Genomic DNA, 18,513 nt, shown 5'->3' on the forward strand with positions numbered 1-18,513 from the left:
CTAGTGTTATTGATAATTATCGTCCCATTCCTAGGCTTTCTTGTCTAGCTAAGACTCTTTACAACTTTCTTCCTTTTTATCTGATCATTTTCTCAATCTGGGTTTAGACCAGGGCACAGTACTATTACTGCCACAACATTGACAATATCTAAATGATAAAGTCAATGCTTTAGATGCCAAAATGAAATGTGCTGCCTTGTTTGTGGACTTGTCAAAGGCTTTTAACACAGTTGATAATTCTATGTTATTGAGTAAGTTGTCCTCAATAGACCTGGGCAGTGACGCCAGTATGTGGTTTCATAACTATCTCAGTAATAGAACTCAGGCTATTGTGACAGAGGGGGTCAAATCTGAATTCCTTGAAGTGCATAAAGGGGTACCCCAGTGTTTGATTCTGGGGCCATTATTGTTTGCGCTGTATAGAAATAACATTGGAAATACTGTGAAAAATTGTACTGTTAATTTTTATGCTGATGATACAGTATTGCACTCTGCTACACCATCTGTAAACCAAGCCTTTTCACATTTGCAGTCTGATTTCCAAGTGCTACAGAAGCCACTGTTGGATCTTAAGTTAGTACTTAATGCAAAGAAAACAGAATACATGCTATTTTCTAGGTACCATAACTTAGACTTTAAGTGACCTTGAAATAACTAGCCTGAACGGAACACAAATTGAAGAGTTCCCTGTATCTTGGTATCTGGCTAGATGATACATTGAGCTGGGAAAGAAATTGAAGATCGAATTTTATTAATTTATAGAAATAAATAGAAAAGTATTTTTGATAATAGAAAGGTAGCTGTCCAGGACACTTATGTCTGTTTTTAGACTATGGGGATATAATCTACAAGCACACAGCAGTTTCCACACTTAAATCTCTCGATTCTGTTTTTCATTGTGCCCTTAGATTAATTACTGGTGATCATTTTAGAACTCACTATTGTGTATTGTATCAAAAGGTGGGTTGGGCCTCTCTGTATGTAAGAAGAGAGCAGCATTCCCTTTTGTTTATTTACAAAACGCTTCCTGCAGAAACTTCTGACGTATCTGACAACACTCGTCAAGGTCAACACACATTACAAGAGCATAACGTTGGATAGTGCTAGAGGTTCCAAGGGTGGCTTCTGACTTAGGGAGAGCTGCTTTTGGTTTATGTTCCACAGATGTGGAATGTGTTGCAATGGAAGGATTGATTGCCTGTTGCCCTTTAGGGAATTTAAAACATTAGTGGGAAATGCCTTAAGTGAAGATTGCGTTTTGTAATTTAGTATTGTATTGTGTTTTGTTTTGTATTGATGTGTGTGTTTTGTATTGTGCAGGGCTCATTTGAAAAAGAGACTTACAAAAATATGACACCCTGTTAAAATAAAGGTTAATGAAATAAGATGAGAGTTTATCAATGATTCTAATATTTGGCTTAACACAAAAGCTGTGATGTAGGGCGGTAGTTGTTTAGGTGGCTAGGGTGAACCGTTGTGAAGAGGAAAACTGTATACTGCTTTCCATACTTAAGGAATAATCCCATAAATAAGTAAAATAAAAAAAGATCGGCTTCTTAAAAAAAAAAGGGCATTTGGCATAGATGAAATCGAAACGTCAGATGACAGACTTTCTAGACATCCTGTTCACTGTTTTTTGTTTTATAAACTTTCAATTCTGTCTCTCTTGTAAGTCTAATTTGGTTGGTGTGGTGGCAGCAAAGGTATTGTGATGAAGACTGCCGCTTTCCCAGGCAAGGTCATGATTCACAGTGATTTAATTGGAATAATGTAAGAAATAAGTCGCAAGCGGGAATGTTAACTTTGAGCTCTGCCAGCCTCAACAGAGATCAATGCACCTAACCTCAATTCAAGAAAATATTCTTTAATGGATCCCCCCGGGACCTGCGCTGAGCGTCTTTCGCTGACTTATTTATTTAAATGTTTGTGCGACTGTGCCACAACACATTTTAATTGTAAGCCTGAGGATTGCCAGACCGGTGGGAGAGGACCTTTTTTTATCTTGTCACGCCAAAAAATGCCATTTTATCACGTCCTATCCATTTGCGATGACCGGAACTGTTTGTTGTCATCCTTAGGACATGTTTTGTTTGACAGCATGGTCAGCATGGTCTGATCTCTTCTTGACTTTCAGGTTTAGTGCATGATATAGCCACAATGTTTTGAGAGGAATATCCAGTAAATAATATCCAATCTTTATCCAATTATTTTCTAAAGTGTAACAATTATGCATGAGCAGAAGAATGATTACATTCTCTATATGTTTTTTCTCATCGCAAAAAAGAAAAGAAAAAAAGTCTCTCAAAAAAGGGTATCTGTGTGCCTTTGTGACTTTTTGAGCCCCAGTTCTTCTTCAGTATGGCATTTGATGGCATTCTCTTTTTAGTTCAATTCATTTTCTCATTTGTTTTCTCCCTCTTCAGATTCCCATGTGAAAAACAAAGGGAACTACAGGCACTACAATGTCCCCCAGCATGTGCATTGCTTTGCTATTTTATCACATTTCCCCCATCCCTACCATACTGCTGAGATAAAATACACAAACATTATTTTATCAAAGGTACAATATTTTATGAGGTTTTAGTGTTGGGAATTTGTTTATATTATATTGTTTGCCGAGGACTCATTTACTGTTGCTTTGTATATTGTTCTATAGCTAGTAGGGACGGATACTTAAAAGTTAATTAAAAGTTACAAGTGACAAAATACTTGTAGAGATGCCATATGAGCGATTTGGCTCTATAATTGAAAAGCTAGAAGAGCTTAGGCATAGTATTAGAGTTTGCAGATGCACTAGGTTCTCAATACATGATGTTTAATGTGCCATAGTATATCTCAAATCATCTGTCAGACATGCAGTTTGTCATCGTCACTGGGGCTTTCCATTGGGGCCCTCAAATATTTTGTGAATTCTTTGCCATGAATTGCATTTCAATTGTCATATTGTCAAACACACAGAGCTCCATGTCACAAGGCCCAAGCCAAATACAAAATGGCAGTGTGCTCAAGATTTTCCTTCTTCCTTTTCCTTTTCTAATGTATCATCAGTGGGCTGGCTGCTTCCACCCCACATTGCCCACTAGTCAACACATTATTACATGGAGGTGCACCATGATCAAAGCCCTAGCTGTCTCCACCTGACATTCTTTCCTTCATCGTGCTTGGGGGAAAAGGGGGGAGGATGTGTCAGTGTGCTCTTTATTATTATTATTGTGGGGGCGATACCATTGGTTAAACAGCTTGGAAAATTCCAGAAAATTATGTCATGGCTTTAGAAGCTCCTGATAAGCGAATTGACATAATTTGAGTCATTTGGAGGTGTACCTGTAGATGTATTTCAAGGCCTGCTTGACATCATGGGAAAATCAAAAGAAATCAGCCAAGACCTCAGAAGACAAATTGTAGACCTCCACAAGTGTGGTTCATCCTTGGGAGCAATTTCCAAACGCCTGAAGGTACTACGTTCATCTGTACAAACAATAGTATGCAAGTATAAACACCATGGGACCACGCAGCCGTCATACTGCTCAGGAAGAAGACGAGTTCTGTCTCCTAGAGATGAACGTACCTTGGTGCGAAAAGTGCAAATCAATCCCAGAACAACAGCAAAGGACCATGTGAAGATGCTGGAGGAAACAGGTACAACATTATCTATATCCACAGTAAAACGAGCCCTATATCGACATAACCTGAATGGCCGCTCAGCAAGGAAGAAGCCACTGCTCCAAAACCACCATTAAAAAAAGCTAGACCACGGTTTGCAACTGCACATGGGGACAAAGATTGTACTTTTTGGAGAAATGTCCCCTGGTCTGATGAAACAAAAATATAACTTTTTGGCAATAATGACCATCGTTATGTTTGGAGGAAAAAGGGGGTGGCAGCACCATGTTGTGGGGGTGATTTGCTGCAGGAGCACTTCACAAAATAGATGGCATTATGAGGATGGAAAATTCTGTAGATATATTGAAGTAACATCCCATGACAAGTAAGTTAACTTCTCTGCGCTACGGATCCCTTTAGCGGGATCATTTTCCTAAACAACTGCTGAATTGCAGTGAGCAAAATATTACAAAAAATATTTATAATCATGCAATCAAGTGAAATATACCAAAACACAGCTTAGCTTGTTGTTAATCCACCTATCGTGTCAGATTTTGAAAATATGCTTTGCAGCGAAAGCAATCCAATCTTTTGTGAGTGTATCAATCAATGCTAGAACAGCTAGCCCCAAATTAGCATGGTCACGCAAGTCAGAAAAGCAATAGAATTAATCGCTTACCTTTGAAAATCTTCAGATGTTTGCACTCACGAGACTCCCAGTTACACAATAAATATTATTTTTGTTCGATAAATATTACTTTTATAACAAAAAAACGCCATTTGGGTTGCGCGTTATGTTCAGAAAACCAAAGCCTCGTTCCGTTCGACGAAAATTCCTAAAAGTACCCGTAATGTTCGTAGAAACATGTCAATTTTTTTTATAATCAATCCTCAGGTTGTTTTTAACAAACATAATCGATAATATTTCAACCGGACCGTAACCTATTCAATAAAAGAGAGAAAGAAAATGGAGAGCTACCCCTCTCGCGCGCAGGAACTAATCAAAGGACACCTGACTCGTTTTGAAAAATCTCGCTCATTTTTCAAAATAAAAGCCTGAAACTATGTCTAAAGCCTGGTCACAGCCTGAGGAAGCCATTGGAAAAGGAATCTGGTTGATACTCCTTTAAATGGAAGAAAGACGGGCAAGGAAACACAGATTTTTAAAAAATCATCACTTCAGTGTTAGATTTCTTCAGGTTTTCGCCTGCAGAATCAGTTTTGTTATACTCACAGACAATTTTGGAAATTTTGGAGTGTTTTGTATCCTAATCTGTAAATTATATGCATTTTCTACGATCTGGACCTGAGAAATAGTCTGTTTACCTTGGGAACGTTATTTAAAAAAAATGTTTTGTTGATATATATAACTTTCACACATTAACAAGTCCAATACAGCAAATGAAAGATAAACATATTGTTAACTTCTTATGGCTGCAGGGGCAGTATTGAGTAGCTTGGATGAAAAGGTGCCCATTGTAAACAACCAGCTCCTCAGTCTCAGTTGCTAATATATGCATATTATTAACTGTTTGAATTATGTCTGTGAGATTAACAGAACTCATATGGCAGGCAAAAACCTGAGAAGTTCCACTTCCTGTTTGGATTTTTTCTGGGGGTGCCATATTTTCAACCAAGCTCTCATTGAAAATAAAGAGAGATATGGATGGGTTTTCACCTCCTACGGCTTCCACTAGATGTTAACAGTCAATAAAACTTAGTCTGATGACTCTAATTTGAAGGGGGTTCGAAGGAGACAGGAATGAGTAATCACTGCCATGAGGTGCCCACACATTGAACTGGCGCGTTCACGTGAGAGTGAGCTCAGTTCCATCTCTCAATTGAAGTGGATGTAATTCTCCGGTTGGAACGTTATTCAAGATGTATGTTAACAACATTCTAAAGATTGATTCAGTACATCGTTTGACATGTTTCTACTGACTGTAACGGAACGTTTGGACATTTCGTCATGTTATAGTGGTCGCGCTTTGAGACTTTGGTTAGGGTGTTTGGTAAACAATTCGAAAGTAGCTAATTCGACATAAATAACGGACATTAACCTTTTCTCAATAGGGGGTGCTGTTTGCACTTTGTAATAATTTCGTTCCCAAATTAAACTGCCTCGTACTCAATTCTTGCTCGTACAATATGCATATTATTATTACTATTGGATAGAAAACACTCTAGTTTCTAAAACCGTTTGAATTATATCTGTGAGTAAAACAGAACTCGAGTTGGAGCAATTTTCCTATGAGGAAGTGAGAAATCTGAAATCTGCAGGCTGTTCTGAGGTCGGTTTATTAATTTGCATGTCTTCTATTGGTTGAGATGCACTGCATACGCCTTCCCCTGGATGTCAGCAAATAGTGAGAATTGAAATGGAGTTGCTAGGCAGATCTGAGGCCTTATAAATGGGCTGGCAACGTGGGGTATCATCTGAGGTATCATGGGGGGGGGTATCATCATCACAATCCCGGATCCGGAAGCACCCCCACCAGTAAAAAAGCTGACTAGCATAGCCTAGCATAGCGTCACAAGTAAATACTAGCATCTAAATATCATTAAATCACAAGTCCAAGACACCAGATGAAAGATACAATTCTTGTGAATCCAGCCACCATTTCTGATTTTTAAAATGTTTTACAGGGAAGACACAATATGTAAATCTATTAGCTAACCACGTTAGCAAAAGACACAATTTTTCTTACTCCACCATTTTTTCACTCCATCAGTAGCTATCACCAATTCGACCAAATAAAGATATAAATAGCCACTAACCAAGAAAAAACTTCATCAGATGACAGTCTGATAACATATTTATTGTATAGCATATGTTTTGTTAGAAAAATGTGCATATTTCAGGTATAAATCATAGTTTACCATTGCAGCCACCATCACAAATCTCCCTAAAGCGACTAGAATAACTACAGAGAGCAACGTGTATTACCTAATTACTCATCATAAAATATTTCTTAACCCTTTCACACGTACCATCACACGGGTGTGATCGTTCTACAGTGGTCCCTGAAGCTTACGATCACACCCGTGTGATTAGAACACTCATTTAGAACGCTCGTTTAGAACGGCCAGTTTCGAATGACGCAACAATCAGCGTTTGAGTTGGCCACACTTTTTTCAGAAACTATTTACACAAACACAGTCCTTACAAAGTTATGTCCAGAATGTGAGCAGTTTATTTTTGGATTCAATGTTCAGATATTCACAGAAGTATATATAGCATAACACAATCATCCTAACCGGAAAAATGTAGGCTACATTTGTCCTAGTGCTAACTGAGGAAAGATTGACCCAACACACGCAGTCATATTTTCTAACTCTCGGCTGACAAACTACAATATGAATTAGCTAATAGCAATTACTATGTATAATTAATCACATCACGGGTGAGCTCACCATTGATCAAAATAATTAGGTAAAGCACTTTTTAGAAATCGAAAGTAATCCGACGATTAGTTTCAGCGTGCACCCATGCATTTTTTCCTCACAGAAACCGAAGACAATAAGAGAAGACAAGATGAGTTTGGTCTGTTTATAGTATGCATGTTGAAGGGGTGTGTCATCTACCGTCGTTCACATCCCACCATTCATTTCCGGAAGTCCTCAAAAAATGAGTGAACTCTTACTCACCTCATTTTGTTATAACATCTTTGGTCAAACAGACGATTACGTGAACCCAGAATGCATTGAATGTCAACAAACATGGCTACACAGCTGGAATTAGCTTAGCTCATCATAATCAGTACAACCTTCAAAAAAGTATTTTACACACATAATATGTGCCCATTACAATCTGTGCAAGAATCGGAATGCATGATTTGTCACCTAGATTTGAAAACATGTGAATAAAACCGTAAATACACAAATAATTGCCACACAAAACATTTTCTGATAGTGATTTATTGATACAAGTGGCGCGTGCCGGCAGTCAACCACGTACCCTCTCACTGTAAACCATTCAGTGTTGTTGTTTATGTATGTAGCTAGTGAGATAAGCTGAAGCATTAGCAATGTCTTTCAAAAGGAGACAACAAACAAATGTGGAAATTCTGGAGATTTTTTTAAAATTCTGACAATGAGTCAGAGTATGAAAGTCAGGAATCAGATTCTGACTGAGTGAGGAGCTGCCCCCCAACCTTGTAGCCATTGAGAACCCTGAATCTGAATTTCCCTTGTCCACTGACGAAGTCCCAGGTCCCTTTGAAGATGCTGGTGGTGATGGAGGCATACCAACAGTGGATGAAGTACAGGAGTTCTGTGGTAGCTGGAAGGCCACCAGTCATTTCACCCCTCCTGGCCCTGCTGTTTGCTTTGGCGAGTCCCAGTCTGGAGTGCAACGCCCCTTGCCATTTCCAACTGAGGCAGAGTGCTTCAAGTTGTTTCTGACAGAGGAGCTGGTGGGAGACCTAGTAGAGACCAATCGCTATGCCTTGGAGCTACAGGATAAGAGAGAGCCAGGAGTGGGGGACAACCACAATTAGTGAAATGTATACATTCCTGGTGACAGTAAAGACTGCTTTCTAGTTCTGCTGCTATGACCTCATTTCATCAACGCTACTACCATCCTAAATGACCCGTTATACAAAATAAGAAATGTTAACAGCTGGCAGTAAAGTGGCATGACAAACGAGACGTCCATGTCCTCTCCACTGTCAATACAGCAACCATGTCGGCCACAGGGAAGGTGGACCACCTGACGGGAGAGAGAAACATACGTCCATGTCCTCTCCACTGTCCATACAGCAACCATGTCGGCCACAGGGAAGGTGGACCACCTGACGGGAGAGAGAAACAAACCAGACAGAGAACCATCAAACCAGACTGCGTGCTTGACTATTACCTCAAAATGGGGGCAGTGGATAAGGCTGACATGATAAACAGCTTTGTGGAATGCACTCAGAAAACGACCAAGTGGTATAAGATATTTTTCCAGGGTAGTGTCAAAATACAACATGCCAATACTTCTGACGCATTTAGCATTGTTTTACAGAACTAATAGAATAATGTAACTAGCTACATAAGCACGATTGAATATAACACCATAAAAGGTGAGTAACATGAGTAACGTTACCTAGCGTGTCCGCGGTTATAAGGAATATACACATATATTATGCTCCATTCACACAGTGAGCTACAGTAGAAACGGTATAACACGACACAATAACGTAATTAGGCACTTACTTTGATAGAAACGCAGTCTTGATTTGAAGATGGGTCTCTGTAGTGACGCTTCTAGCACTGAGACGCTGTGCCACTTGGGAGTCATAAGGCCAGGGTAGCTTCGAAATACAACACATGCTAATACTTCCCTGACGCAATTAGCATTGTTTTCCAGAGCTAATAGGAGAATGTAGCTAGATACCTAAGCATTGAGTATAACACCATAAATGTTATGAAATGAGTAACGTTACATCGCGTGTCCGCGGTTATAAGGAATATACACAAAAACATGACGTTACAGTAGAAACGACATAACACGACATGCAGAAACTATTATAACGTATTAAGGCACTTTGATAGAAACGCACACATTTCCAAAGGTATTATTGGTAACGAAAACAACTTTGATTTCGATGCAGGCGACAGGTGGAAAATATGAACACGTGTATGCAGGACGGCAGATGAGTAAATGTCCTGCACAAACAATTGAGAAGTGTTTGGGGAATTTTGTCCGGGTCAGAAATGTCAAAAAAATTAATTGGTCCGCAAAAGTAAAAATGACTACTTTTATGTGAATGAATGAGGCGGAACACACCTCATTTCAAACTGTTATTAGAAAATAAAAAACTTGTTAGAAAATAATTTAAAATTGACAAATAAAACAGGCTGCGTGCTTTGGTTTGAGGGCAGCGCAGATTAAATGTACTGTTACATAACAATCACATTCTTGAATGGAGAGAACGTTCTAACATCACGTGCATAAAAAAACTCACGCTGGGGCGACCGTTAGAAATATTTGGAACTCACGCATGAAAGGGTTAAAAATACACAGCGTACAGCAATTGAAAGACACAGATCTTGTGAATCCAGACAATATTTCAGATTTTCTAAGTGTTTTACAGCGAAAACACAATATATCGTTATATTAGCTTACCACAATAGCAAACCAGACAACAGCATTGATTCCAGCCAAACATAGCGATAACGTATTCACCACCAAAATAAATTAATTTTTCACTAACCTTCTCAGAATTCTTCAGATGACAGTCCTGTAACATCATATTACACAATGCATACAGGTTTTGTTCGAAAATGTGCATATTTAGCAGCACAAATCGTGGTTATACAATGTGATCAGTGGCAACAGGTCATGCATTCTGGCCGGCGCCATCTTGGAAAGGCACCTAATCTAATCAATAAATAATCGTAAACTTGACTAAAAAATACAGGTTGGACATCAAATGAAAGATGCATTAGTTATTAATGCAACCGCTGAGTTAGATTTTTAAAATTAACGTTACTAGACATACAGTGTGCGTTACAGCCAGACTAGTGCCGCAATAATGGCGGACAAATCCGTTTACATTTTTCCACATAAATACGGAATAACATCATAAATAGCTCTTACTTTTGGACGAGCTTCCATCAGAATCTTGGGCAAGTGGTCCTTTGTCCAAAAGAATCGTTGCTTGGTTGTAAAACGTCGTCTTCAACTTCGGAATTAGCAGCTAACAATAGCTATGTGGCCACAACATACCCAAATCCTCAAAACGCAATACTAAGGAAATTCCGAAAATAGCAATATACTCGCATAAACTGATATAACTCGGTTTAAAATAACTTCGTTATGATGTTTCTAACACCTATATCGAATTAAATTACAGACGGATATATCTAAGGTCGATAACTGAGCGTTTCAAAATGCCATCCTGAGGTCTTGCTTTGCGCAATGACGAACGTCGAAAAGAGAGCTCCCCTCGTTCCTTGGCCTTTTATAAGCTCTGAGAACTACGTAGAAACTCCATTCCACTTCTCATTGGTTACTGACATCCAGGGGAAGGCGGGTGCAGTTCATGTCGACCCATAGGATACATACAGAGCTTTAAACTGATCTGAGAACAGAGCCTCGTTTTCAGACCTTCGCAGTTCCTGTCATGGATTTCGCTGCAGAAAGAGTTCTGGTTCACCCACAGACATAATTCAAACGGTTTTAGAAACTAGAGATTGTTTTCTATCCAATAGTAATAATAATATGCATATTGTACGAGCAAGAATTGAGTATGAGGCAGTTTAATTTGGAGACGATATTTTCCAAAGTTGAAACAGCACCCCCTATATTGAGAAAAGGTTAATCACTCCTTTGTCATCACACACAGCATACCCAGTCACTTGTTACCTTTCTGCAGTCATGTAACTAGAGCCGTCTGTGTATAAAACTTTTCCTGAGTCTAATTCTATTTCTTGTAGATCGGGCTGTGGTTTCGGAGTAATTTGGTCTGGGTCATACTCTCATTGGGCAAGGGCATTATAGGAACGTTTAAATAATAATAATCACAGTGGTTGTAGAGGGTGCAACAGGTCAGCACCTGTGGATAAATGTCAGTTGGCTTTTCATAAACAATCATTCAGAGTATCTCTACCACTCCTGTTTCTATAGAGTTGAAACAGCAGGTCTGGGACAGGTAGCATGTCCGGTGAACAAGTCAGGGTTCCATAGCAGCATGCAGGACAGTTGAAACTGGAGCAGCAGCACGACCAGGTGGACTGGGGACAGCAAGGAGTCATCAGGCCAGGTAGTCCTGAGGCTTGGTCCTAGGGCTCAGGTCCTCAGAAAGAGAGAGCATACTTAAATTCACACAGGACACCGGATAAGAGAGGAGAAATACTCCAGATATGACAGACTGACCCTAGCCCCCCGACACAACTAATGCAGCATAAATACTGGAGGCTGAGACAGGAAGGGCCGGGAGTCACTGTGGCCCCGTCCAACGATAGCCCCGGATAGGTCCAAACAGGTAGGATATATCCACACCCACTTTTCCAAAGCACAGCCTCCACACCACTAGAGGGATACCTTCAACCACCAACTTACCATCCTGAGACAAGGCCGAGTATAGCCCACGAAGATCTCTGCCACGGCACAACCCAAGGGGGGGCGCCAACCCGGACAGGTAGATCATGTCAGTGACTCAACCCACTCAAGTGATGCACCCCTCCTAGGGACGTCATGGAAGAGCGCCAGTAACTCAGCCCCTGTGATAGGGTTTTGAGGCAGAGAATCCCAGTGGAGAGAAGGGAACCGGCCAGGCAGGGACAGCAAGGGCGGTTCGTTGCTCCAGTGCCTTTCCGTTCACCTTCACACCCCTGGGCCAGACTACGCTCAATTGTAGGACCTACTGAAGAGATTAGTTTTTATATAGACTTAAAGATTGAGACCGAAACTGTGTCTCACATGGATAGGCAGACCATTCCATAAAAATGGAGCTCTATAGGAGAAAGCACTGCCTCTAGCTGTTTGCTTAGAAATTCTAGGGACAGTATGGAGGCCTGCGTCTTGTGACCGTAGCGTACGTGTAGGTACGTACGGCAGGACCAAATCAGAAAAGATATGTAGCCCATGTAATGCTTTGTAGGTTAGCAGTAAAACCTTGAAATCAGCCCTTGCCTTAACAGGAAGCCAGTGTAGAGAGGCTAGCACTGGAGTAATATGATCACATTTTTTGGTTCTAGTCAAGATTCTAGCAGCTGTGTTTAGCACTAACTTTAGTTTATTTAGAGTTTTATTTATTTTGTATATTTATTTAGACTGACCAGGTGAATCCAGGTGAAAGCTATGATCCCTTATTGATGTCACTTGTTAAATCCACTTAATTCAATGTATATGAAGGGGAGGAGACAGGTTATTAAAGAATCATTTTTAAGCCTTGAGACAATTGAGACATGGATTGTGTATGTGTGCCATTCAGAGGGTGAATGGACAAGACAAAAGATTTAAGTGCCTTTGACTGGGGTATGGTAGTAGGTGCCACGTGCACCAGTTTCTGTCAAGAACTGCAATGCTGCTGGGTTTTTCATGCTCAACAGTTTCCTGTGTGTATCAAGAATGGTCCACCACCCAAAAGACATCCAACCGACTTAACACAACTGTGGGAAGCATTGGAATCAACATGGGCCAGTATTTCTGAGGAATGCTTTAGACACCTTATAGATTCCATGCCCCGATGAACTGCGGCTGTTCTGATGGCAAAAGGGGGAGGTGCAACTCAATAATAGGAAGGTATCCTTAATGTTTCGTACACCCAGTGTATAAATTACATCGTCTATCTGCATCGGTGTCACGCACACACCTGCACGTATATGCATTTACACATACAAGCAACAGAATTTATTGGCTACATTCACTTATTTTTACACACGCACATGTACACGTGAACACACATGAACACGTGCACACATGTACATGTGCATACATATGTATGACAGAGAAACACTCTCTCACACTGCACATGTTCACGCCATGATATGTGCGTGGACTACTTGTGGAGTGCACATGTTTGTGCGTATGTGTACGTACACGTGTACACGAATGCGTGCACATCCCCTCGCACATATCATGGTTGTGGCCCTCAGTTTTTCCATGTCAGATTACATTCGGAGATACGGCTTGGGAGGATATATCATGAATAAATTACCACCTTAAATAAAATGTCTTATAAATACAGAGAATGTGTATAGGCTATACAGAGAATTCGTATAGGCTATACTGAACCATTTTTTTTGTCTGACATCCCTGGGCACAGAGTTAACAACATCTGAAAAGAGCTCAAACAAGGAAGGGGATGGAGGGGTGACAGCTAAAACGGGTCAGGGCTCTGGGCTCTCTAAGCAGCAACTAAAATGAGAAACGTTAAAGAAAATATGACCACACACACGTCACCAGAGAGTAAAGACTTGACAGTCTCTTTGGATCCGATTCATGTGGGCTTTGGTCGCTGGTCCATTGGCCGCTGGTCCATTGGCTTGAGCTGACGAAAGTTTTATACGAATATAAGTATCAAGATTTAGAAAAACACTCACCATGATAACGCATCAAAGTGTTGTACTTGCACCACACAGAGGACTCAAATGTATTCAGTACATTTAGTACAGTCTTAAATCCAGTGTTCTGTCCAGGGAGCGACATCGCGTGGACATTGGTGAAGTTGTGGACATAGTGGAAGATTCAATGGACGTCCTCGTTGGACAGCACTGGTTTGCTGGCGAAACGACCACCACACCTCTTCTTCCTTGGAGCCACACCATGTTCCTTGTAGAACTATATCACTACAGTCAGCTTATCTGCATACGTTCTGGAACCAGAAAATACATTATTTAAAACATGCCTTTAAGATGTGCTGAAAGTCACAACATATTCTCAGCTCTTTTATGTCTATTCATGATACAGCCTACTGCTCATTCTTTCTGGTACCTCATTAACTTTTGAATAAGGTTGCAGCCACAGTAGTAACAGAAAACATAGTTATATTACTCGAAAGAAAATGTACATATGTAGAAACTTGAACGTTTCGCTGACGATTTGCTGGCCAACAAGGAAATCTGATGGATCCTTTTTCGAGCAGACCATTTTCTTGCAGAGGTTCATGGCAAATGTTTTATGGGCTACACATTCCCCACTTCTCTCTCTCATCAGCAACACACACACACACACACACAGAGACAGGTCCCATAAGCTAGCTTTGTTGCATGGGCTACACATCCCCCCACTTCTCTCTCTCTCCCGTGCCACATACTCACTAATTCTCTCACAAACACACGCTTGGCTTTAATACACTAGCTAGCTACAGTACCAGTCACATTCCAGGGATACTACTCATTCCAGGGTTTTCCTTCATTTTTTGTATTTTCTACATTGAACGATAATAGTGAAGAGCACGCACACTCTACACACACGCACGTTGTATGGTGGTGTGATGGAAGTGTTATACATGTGCTGTTCTAATAACCATTTTCTGTGTTCATGCAAGTGACTGAATGATTCCTCACTTATCAGTATCAGCAATTTGTCAGTATGCCCAGACCTTGTTTTGAGAACAAAAGTTATCTCAGTTTCAAGGTCTCAACTTAGAGAGAACAAGCCTTGTGAGGTAATGAATGGTCTGTCACATGCATGACTCAGTATTGGTCGTTCACATGAATTAAGCAAACGTTAATGAATAATTAATTATGAATAAGCTAAATCATGCAAGTATGACTCTTCAGTATATAAGAGAACTAATGGGACTGCCCCAGTAGAGCTCCTGACAGACATTCACAAATGGGCATCAAGTTTGCTGGAACATCTCCAGCGCGCTAACAAACAATGATTCATTTAAGATTGACTTTGAGTGTCCCTGTGTAAGAATTTTCAGTGTTATTATACATTTTGTATTGTAGATATGTAGTGGTATAATAATGTTATATGATGTACTGTAATATATGTTGTTTTATATATAGTGCCTTAATGTGTTTGGACCATTGGCAGCAGCTAATGAGGATCCCTAATAAATAGAAGCTGGATTCCTCAGCTGAATAGCATAGTGACACAAAGTCACACAGTCTTACCTACAATAAATGTCTCGGTAGGATGACCCAGGCTGGGCCAGATGGCTGTCTAGCTCTGTTCTTCCTTCTTGAGATACGATTCTGATATCTGCATCCTGTTAGTCTCACTCCACTCCCCAACTACGATGTTGAAAGCCATCTCCTCGATTACCACAGAAACCAGACAGCAACTCAACCTCAAATTTTTAACCCAGACAGGTGGTTTCTATTCATTTCTGCAAAACATGTTCTAACGCTAGACAGATGGCTCCTATCCAATCCTTACAGGCTGACAACACTGCTCACGCCAAACCGGCTGCGTGCGCAAAAATGTATTTTGTCCCCCTCTCAAAATGTTTATAAAAAGCTGTTGCGCTGCAACTCACTGCCTTCCTGAAGACAAACAATGTATACGAAACGCTTCAGTCTGGTTTTAGACCCCATCATAGCACTGAGACTGCGCTTGTGAAGGTGGTAAATGACCTTTTAATGGCGTCAGACCGAGGCTCTGCATCTGTCCTCGTGCTCCTAGACCTTAGTGCTGCGTTTGATACCATCGATCACCACATTCTTTTGGAGAGATTGGAAACCCAAAATGGTCTACACGGACATGTTCTGGCCTGGTTTAGATCTTATCTGTCAGAAAGATATCAGTTTGTCTCTGTGGATGGTTTGTCCTCTGACAAATCAACTGTACATTTCAGTGTTCCTCAAGGTTCCGTTTGGGACCACTATTGTTTCACTATATATTTTACCTCTTGGTGATGTCATTCGGAAACATAATGTTAACTTTCACTGCTATGCGGATGACACACAGCTGTACATTTTGATGAAACATGGTGAAGCACCAAAATTGCCCTCGCTGGAAGCCTGTGTGTCACGAACGTCGTAATCCTCCTCGTCAGAGGAGGAGTAAGGATCGGACCAAAGCGCAGCGTGGTTTGATGAATACATACTTGATTTATTTAACAAAGACGAAACACTAAACAAACTTACAAAACAACAAAACGAACGTGACGCTACATAACGAAAGTGCAGACACAGGCAACCAACGTATAGACATAGACAATAACCCACATCCCACAATACAAAACAGGCTACTTAAATATGGTTCCCAATCAGAGACAACGCAAAACACCTGCCTCTGATTGAGAACCATATCAGGCCAAACACAGAAATAGACAAACCAGACATACAACATAGAATGCCCACACAGATCACACCCTGACCAACCAAAACATAAAACATACAAAGCAAACTATGGTCAGGGTGTGACACTGTGTTTCAAACATAAGGAAGTGGAAGGCTGCAAATGTTCTATTTTTAAACTCGGACAAAACAGAGATGCTTGTTCTAGGTCCCAAGAAACAAAGAGATCTTCTGAATCTGACAATTAATCTTGATGGTTGTCCAGTCGTCTCAAATAAAACTGTGAAGGACCTCGGCATTACTCTGGACCCTGATCTCTCTTTTGACGAACACATATAGACTGTTTCAAGAACAGCTTTTTTCCATCTACGTAACATTGCAAAAATCAGAAACTTTCTGTCCAAAAATTATGCAGAAATGCTTTTGTCACTTCTAGATTTAGACTACTGCAATGCTCTACTTTCCGGCTACCCGGATAAAGCACTAAATAAACTTCAGTTAGTGGTAAACACGGCTGCTAGAATCTTGACTAGAACCAAACATTTTTATCATATTACGTTTAGTGCTAGCCTCTCTACACTGGCTTCCTGTTAAGGCAAGGGCTGATTTTCAAGGTTTTACTGCTAACCTACAAAGCATTACATGGGCTTGCTCCTACCTATCCTTCCGATTTGGTCCTGCCGTACGTACCTACATGTACGGTACGGTCACAAGACGCAGGCCTCCTTATTGTTCCTAGAATTTCTAAGCAAACTTAGGGCTTTCTTCTATAGAGCTCCATTTTTATGGAATGATCTGCCTATCCATGTGAGAGACGCAGACTAAGTCTCAACCTTTAAGTCTTTATTGAATACGCATCTCTTCAGTAGGTCCAATGATTGAGTGTAGTCTGGCCCAGGAGTCTGAAGGTGAACGGAAAGGCACTGGAGCAACGAACCGCCCTTGCTGTCTCTGCCTGGCCGGTTCCCCTCTCTCCACTGGGATTCTCTGCCTCTAACCCTATTACGGGGGCTGAGTCACTGGCTTACTGGTGCTCTTCCATGCCGTCCCTAGGAGGGGTGTGTCACTTGAGTGAGTTGAGTCACTGCCGTGGCCTTCCTGTCTGGGTTGGCGCCCCCCCGTTGGGTTGTGCCGTGGCACAGATCTTTTTGGGCTATACTCGGCCTTGTCTCAGGATGGTAAGTTGGTGGTTGAAGATATCCCTCTAGTGGTGTGCTTTGGCAAAGTGGGTGGGGTTATATCCTGCCTGTTTGGCCCTGTCCGGGGGTATCGTCGGACGGGGCCACAGTGTCTCCCGACCCCTCCTGTCTCAGCATCCAGTATTTATGCTGCAGTGGTTTACGTGTTGGGGGGCTAGGGTCAGTCTGTTATATGTGGAGTATTTCTCCTCTCTTATCCGGTGTCCTGTGTGAATTTAAGTATGCTCTCTCTAATTTTCTCCTTTCTTTCTTTCTTTCTTTCATTCTTTCTTTATTTCTCTCTCTCGGAGGACCTGAGCCCTAGGACCATGCCTCAGGACTACCTGGCCTGATGACTCCTTGCTATCCCCAGTCCACCTGGCCGTGCTGCTGCTCCAGTTTCAACTGTTCTGCTTGCGGCTATGGAACCCTGACCTATTCACCGGACGTGCTACCTGTCCCAGACCTGCTGTTTTCAACTCTTTAGAGACAGCAGGAGCGGTAGAGATACTCTGAATGTGATCGGCTACGAAAAGCCAACTGACATTTACTCCTGAGGTGCTGACCTGTTGCACCCTCAAAAACCACTGTGATTATTATTATTTGACCCTGTTGGTCATCTATGAACATCTGAACATCTTGGCCATGTTCTGTTATAATCTCCACCCGGCACAGCCAGAATTGGACTGGCCACGCCTCATAGCCTGGTTCCTCTCTAGGTTTCTTCCTAGGTTCTGGCCAGGTTCTGTTTCGGGTTTTAGGCTGGGTTTTCTGTACAACACTTTGAGATATCAGCTGATGTAAGAAGGGCAATATAAATGAATTTGATTTGAATACATTAGAAGAGAAAACAGATTTCCTTCTTCATTTTACCGGTCACATAATTTTACATTATGAAGCTTACCGTAGTTCCCCAAAACAGTTGGGCCAGTCATGTGTTTGTTTGTAAATAGCACAACGGGAGCTGATGAGTCAAGCTGTGTATTTGGTTTAACTTGCTAGTTAGCTAAGTGGCTGAATAAATAAGGAGACGGAGCATCATCTC

The sequence above is a fragment of the Salvelinus namaycush genome, chromosome 10 (genome assembly GCF_016432855.1).
Source record: "Salvelinus namaycush isolate Seneca chromosome 10, SaNama_1.0, whole genome shotgun sequence".
NCBI lineage: Eukaryota > Metazoa > Chordata > Actinopteri > Salmoniformes > Salmonidae > Salvelinus > Salvelinus namaycush.